Raw genomic sequence first — 7,189 nt, forward strand, 5'->3', positions numbered from 1 at the left:
TCAAAAACAAAACGAGAGATTCGACTCAGTCGAGGTCTTCCGTGGAGGAAGGTACTTTTGAGTTGTTTGGGGTATACTCAAAATTAGGTAAATTCAACTTAAATTTGAGTATAAAAAACCTATCAATGAGTTGTAATTTTTGCCGTGGTTAAATGGAAACTACCTTCAACACGGTTTACCTAATTTTAAGTTCCCCCACGATACCACGAAATTGAGTCAAAGGAACTCAATTTTAGGTAGTTTTTCGTTTCCGTGTAGAATACAGAATGAATATTATATTATTGAATATGACATTACATGAGCAATTTGAGTGGCTTGCAACTCTTATCAAAGCGGTGACGGAAAATGAAAGACAATATTTCTCAAACAATTTTAGCAAGCAAACCAATTGTTTAATAGGTAATGTATTTGAACTGTAGTATTGAATTCAAGACTTGCATCTTGAAGAATTTAAAATTTCCTTTGCTAGACTTAATGACAATAATTTTCAAAACTGTCATCGAGAGGCTTCAGTTGAACTGAGTGAACAAAATAGCGAAAAGACAGAACATTTTTTCGCAAAGGCACTCACGTAGTATGACTGACACTATATGTTGCTGTCACGGTGTGAGAACTTATACGGAAAGATAGTCGAATGTGAGTGCGACCGTGTAGCAAGGTTTTCTGTTTACCGTTACCGAATGCAGCACTCCCAGCAAGCATATAGGCCTATACGATGCTGGATTTACTTGTGGTTTCCCTGGTTTTGGCAGCAACACCAGCTTCTTGATCTTCATCTATCCGGGAAGTAGAGATCATCCAGGCATTTCTGTAGGACTGTCCTGAACATGTCCGGAAACGCCAGGATCGCAGCCTTCAGAGCCACGTTGGGGAAACCATCTTGTTCGGGAGCTTTCTTCGCTTTCAGCCCTTTTGCCACTATAAGGAGTTCGTCGTTGGAAACTCGATTGTCACCGGCATATCCACCGTCTGCAACAACGTACGGTGTGGGCGGCCATGCGGTTGGGTTGTGCTTCGGGAAAATGCCCTCCACGATAATTTTAAGTTTGTCGGTGCACAATTCTTCTGGCGTCGTTGGACCCTTGATCCTGGCCTTAACGACACGATAAGTATTGCCCCAGGGGTTAGTGTCTACTTCTCTGCACATTTCCTTGTATCAGATGAACCTAGAAAAAATAGTGTAAATTTACGTCTCCTGACCCTGACATATACGAGCATCAAAAATGACTTAGTTTTACGTTTGATTTTAATTTTATATGACGTTTTATTTCGTATATCATGTAATTCTGCTCTGCATACACCGTTTGTTCTGATTGGTAGGAAGTGTAATTTTATGTCATTGCGCATGTAAAGTATATGTTTCATGTAAAATTAAACGGAACACGGTAATGTTTCGTCATATCGTAAATTACGGTTTGTTGAATTGTGTCATGTTTGCAATTACGTCAACGATAAAATTCAGATTTTTTTGGTGTGTAGCTTAGCACTATCTCGCGTTTAAAAGCGGCCCTGGCCACCCATAATCTTAAACTATTCTTTGACTGCCTCAGATCTTGCTCTCTGAACGTGTCTTCTGGCGTTTAGGCAGGCAGTTTGGAGGAATGCTTAGCCTTTCGTTTCACCAGTACGCCGGATGCCGGTAGTTCCTCGGTTCCATTTTCCTCGGCATTGTTACATCGCATGTCCTAGCTACTGTTTCTGATAGCACATCGGCACTCGTAATTGGATTGACACTGTCAGCACGAAGTGAAGGTCCTTTATTTTCCACTTCCGCTCGTCAGTCCTCACTCTTGGCGTTACCGTACAATTTCGCCGACCAATTGTGTAGTGGATCGCTTGGTGATCACTATGTGTGTACTGCTCACTAACTTGCCAATTCATGTTATCCATCAGCGACGCGCTGCAGAATGTTACGTTGATGATGGATTCCCAACCGTCTTTACGTGTTAGCGGAACCTGTGTTGCACAGCTTTACATCCAGCTTCGCCAGTTCGTCCAATAGGCTGTAACCTCTTGCGTTGGTCAGTCTTCTACCCCACTCTACGGCCCAAGCATTAAAATCTCCTCCTATAACAACCCGTTCACCCGACTAACGAATCAGTTAGTGCATCCAGCATCCGGTTGTACTGTTCTGGTGTCTACCCTGGAGGAGCATAACAACTACACACGAATACGCCATTGATCCTGGTGATCACGAAGCCTTCATGTGTGTTATCCACCGCCTCTTGGACAGGGAAACCGACCATCACTTGGATTACCGCCATCCATGCACCAGCCAGTTACCATTATCGGGAGGGACACTATATGGCTCTGCAATAATTGCGACGTCGTATTTCGTTTCTGTTGTTGACTGCCACAACAGTTGCTTTGCAATGTCACAATGATTGAGATTAAGCTGGATTATCCCCATCATCATTGGCCTGCCTTCGCCTTTTTGTACTCTGGACATAGGAAGCCTCCCGTCATGTGGTCTTTCCCGCCCTCATTTGTACAGAGCACAAATTGCTTTGTTCGGTCACTTCTCCCCACATTTTCTGCACAGATCTGATTTGTCCGGACCTCTACAGTTTCTTGCCTGATGGCCGTTTATATGGGAATTGGCTGTGTTTTCGCACTCTTTAACCTGTAACTCCGGAACCGGAAGTCCAATCCATGAAAAAATCAATAGCAACCGATGGGAAAGTTGTACCTTTGCAAGTTTATGCAAATCAGTCCAGCCATCTCTGAGAAACAGAGGTAAATTTTTTTCCACGCACACACATACATTTTCGCATCTCAATGAACTGTGGTATATGTCACTAGATCCTCTGGGCCGGAATTAGGATGGCGGTGTTCAGAGTGATTGCATGACCTCTCCATATGAGAAAGTCAAAAATGTCATAAAATTCGATATGAATTTGCTTATTCAAAAATCTGTGCAATAAAAAATAAAATCGGTCATATTTCACTGAAAAAAGCATTTTCGAATATACAGCGAAAATTCCAGATTAATCAACAATCATTTGTTCGTGTTACATTTCTGGCCAGCTCAAAAAAGTTGTTTCGAGAAAAACGCGGTAAAAGTTTTGAGTCCGCTCGGGCTATACATAAAAAGTGTTTGAAGGATTTTTCAAAGAGTCAAATGATAAAATGGAAATGGTTGAGATATTTGTATGATAATTTATAAAAAGTTCCATAAAATTGTATTCAAAAACTTTCTCATAACAAGACCAAGTACCTCAGCTAGCATTCCAGTAAGCCCGCACTTTATGGATACATCACCATATTTAACAAATGAATAGAAAGGCTAACGTCCCCGCAGCCAATGATAAAGTTTTGTTTCAGTTTCCACAGAAGACATTCTGTAGTTCCAGCGAACATTGTTTGCTGAATGAAGCAGAAATTACTCTAATAAATCATATTAAACTGCCTCCAGAATGTAGAATGTTTCCCATCCTAAACAACCGACACGGATGCTACGGCGGTGTGGCGGGTTTTAAAGTTCCCGGCAAAATTTACAGCTAATTGCATTTCAGCCGTCTGCTACGGTTCGGTTGCTGAAAATTGCCCACCTGGGAACAGAGCGGAACATGGTGATACTTTTGTTTTAGGCACCGTTTAATTCAACTAAATACATGGCATGATGTGCCGCTATCGAGTGAGCAGCGTGACGCAATGGAATTTCCAGAGGGGATCAGAGGGGGTTGTTGGAATGACGTGTCGATGGGAGACCAACCCTGTAGATTGAATCGCCTGCAAACGGCGTGTAATACGTCATTCTGTGCTATACAGACTGGAGTGTTATTTTTGATGTGATGATAAATTTCTTTTCCCTACATGGGTATTTTATGTTTTCGTCCAATTCCAGCATTGCGGGAATGAACCTTCGCGCGTACTGGCAAATTGCGTGCTCAAGGTTCAATGGAGACAACTATCTATTCTATTTTTGTAAATATATTCGATACCTCCGGTGCCTTGAGTCAATTTAAATAAATTAAGTTATAAGAAAGAATTAACCTACATGTTTAGCAGACGTTACCTAATTTTAAGCATCTCTCCTATAATAAAACATAATGTTTGCGTGCAGTAGCGGAAAACCCAGGGGAATTGAGAGACGAACTCGAATTCAGACTACCAAATTTGTTCAATTTTCTATTTGAAATAGTTTTTGTAGGAGACGAGCCGCACAGATCAACATCAACAAACCATAATTTTGCTTTACCGCCTTTTTTAAATGTTTACCGCAAGAACAAATAACAGCAGAGATAAAAGCCAGAATAATCTGTCTCTGGGTTCAATATGGCAGTCAATCTTGCAGATTCTTGGCAAAAATTCAAGATGCAGCCGCTAGGAAAACAGTTGCATAAAGTTGAGTATGATCTCCAACCTTCTACCACTTCCTCATCTTATCTTGATCCAAACCACAAAATGTGTTATGGTTATGGATGATACAGCAATCGAGAAGCTCAATTGATGCGTGTCATCACCACAAGTTAGCCCCCTGGCGGTCAAGGGTCTGCAAATATGAATGAGATGATGTTCACATGAAGCTGTCTGTATGTATAACCACCACCTAACCTCAAAATGCCTCCCTTCGCACAACAAGACAAGATGATTGCGGTGCTTGGGAGTGGGCGGATCCGACTTGGTGGCAAATCGATGATAGCCTTATATTTCCTACAAAATTGATGAACGTCTTCCGTTGCGATCCGTATACACCAGCTTTGATGGTCTAGTTTTTATTCTCCTTTTCTGGCCAAAGAAAAGACACTCATAGAAGTATCAATTTTCCGGGGGAATGGCTGCGATCAATAACGAAACTTCTTGTTGTGTGCGAGCTCGATGACGAGCAAGTTTGTATAATGTAATTTAATATTCCAATCATGCTATGATATAAAAGAGGAATTTTTCGAGAAGAAGATTCCTGGGAGGCTGATGTAACTAATTGAGAAGTACTTTTTTTTGTTCAACTTGAATCCAACAATACAAATAGACTAGAGAATTTGTGTTTGTAACAAAATCTTAGGAACGGACAATTCGAACTACCGAAGCACACAAACGAGGCGATTAGCCTCTGTCAACCACCAAACTATTACCCAGTTATGCAAAAACGTCCGACCAATACAAACAGCAGCACGAGTGAACCGAAGCTATGCTTTCACAACAGTGATTGCGACGCTTTGCTTTGAGGTTAAGTGTACCGTTGCTTTCCAGTCCGGAATAATAGAATGCAAATGTTCTCTGCTTCTCTGGTAGAATGAAATTATTTCTCCTTTAACGCTTACCATTTATATCCCTGCTGAATAGCTAGTTTCCCGATGCCGGGCTCGGTCTGGTCCGAGGACAGGGTCAATCCTGATCGGCATGGAAGAAACGGGTCCTGAGGGTTGCTTTTACGAATTGCTTGAGAATGTCGAAACGATAGTGCATATAGATTCACTTTCGGGATGGAATTCCGTGTTTAAATGGATTGAGTTGTTTCAATTACTTCTAAGCCATCCTACAGAATAGGCAAATTACTTAAATTCAACGCGGTTAAGCATCTTAGTGGATAAAGATTACAGTAGAGATTACAGTGGATGAAATAGAAAGGGATGAAATCTGGACTATAACTCAAGCATGTAGCCAGAAAAAATTGCGAGAAGGGCCCAAGGACTATGAAGTAAAATACTGGTTTTCAAAACATCTGTTACTATGTTTTAATTGCCGCAAGGTTCTAAAGGGCGAACACGAAATTATTGCGACACATTCAACAGGGCATAACTTTTTTACCATTGGGTAAAAATCAACCAAATTTTGCACACTTTCTCATTGATGTGTATTGTTTACATGCTGTCAAACTCGAAGTCGTGTTTTTCGATTCAACGAAAATGGAGGTGAACCAACGCGAGTCGAGAGAACAAATTCTTTCCAAACACCTGGAATTTCCTGACCTGTCGCACCGGCAGTTGGGAAAAATGTTGAACATTCACCATTCAACCGTCTCCAGAGTGTTGAAGCGGTTCCAGGAGCGGTTGACGTTGGACCGCGGCAAAGGAGCTGGAAGAAAACCGGGACCGGAGAACAAAAAAGACGGAGGGAAAGGTGAAGTGGATGATTAAAGCAAATCCCAACGTCTCAAGCCGTGATTTGGCTAAAAAGATCGGCATGTCGCAGAGCTACGTCCAGAATGCAAAGAAGAGAGCTGGATTACATACATACAAGGTACAGAACTTCCCAAACCGCGATGAGCGACAACAATAGACGGCTAAAACTCGGGCACGGAAGCTCTACTAGAAGATGCTGACAAAATATGGCTGCTGTGTGATGGACGACGAAACGTATATGCCGATTTTAAGCAAATTCCGGGGTTGGAGTTTTTCACCGACAAGAGCAAGTTCTATGTGGACGATCAATTTAAGCAGAAGAAAATGTCGAAGTTCGCCTCCAAATATCTCATTTGGCAGGCCATCTGCTCTTGCGGACTGAGGAGTGAGCCTTTCGTGACAAAGGGCACAGTAAATGGCGAGATCTACAACTCTGAGTGCCTCGAGAAGCGCATTTTGCCGTTCTTGCAGCAGCACGACGACGCTCCGCTATTTTGGCCAGATTTGGCATCATGCCACTATTCTAAAAGTGTCCTGGAGTGGTATGAGGCAAATTCTGTCCATTTTGTTCCAAAGAACATGAATCCGCCAAACTGTCCGGAGCTGCGCCCGGTGGAGCAGTACTGGACAATGATGAAGCGGGAACTTCGGAAGAGCAAGAAGACATTCAAAGACGAGAAGGACATGTTAAGAAAATGGAAAAAACTGAGAAACTGGTACCGGATGACACTGTAAAGACTTTGATAGAGGGCATCAAGCGAAAATGCGTTCAATTTTATATTCAAGGCTCCATCGATTAACTTTTCTTTTGATTTTTGAAGTAAATATATGTATAAAATTACCCTAAAATTGTGGTTTGATTTTAAACATTATAAGAAAACTGGCATGACATTTTCGGTGTCGCAATAATTTCGTGTTTGCCCTTCAGTGTATCGATTTAGTTGGCTATTTTCTGCAAATTTAAGACTTGATCTCCCGTTTTAAAGAGTCCGTACCTTCTCGAAACGTCGCTTGCGCTCCTCTCTTATTCTCCGATCTTGCGCTCTGAGCCCACCTTCTAACTCTAAGACAAGCAGCAGTAGCGTAGTGATCCCGCTACTACGCCACTGTTTAGGACACAAATT

Source organism: Topomyia yanbarensis, chromosome 2, assembly GCF_030247195.1.
Source record: "Topomyia yanbarensis strain Yona2022 chromosome 2, ASM3024719v1, whole genome shotgun sequence".
In the NCBI taxonomy this organism is placed as follows: domain Eukaryota; kingdom Metazoa; phylum Arthropoda; class Insecta; order Diptera; family Culicidae; genus Topomyia; species Topomyia yanbarensis.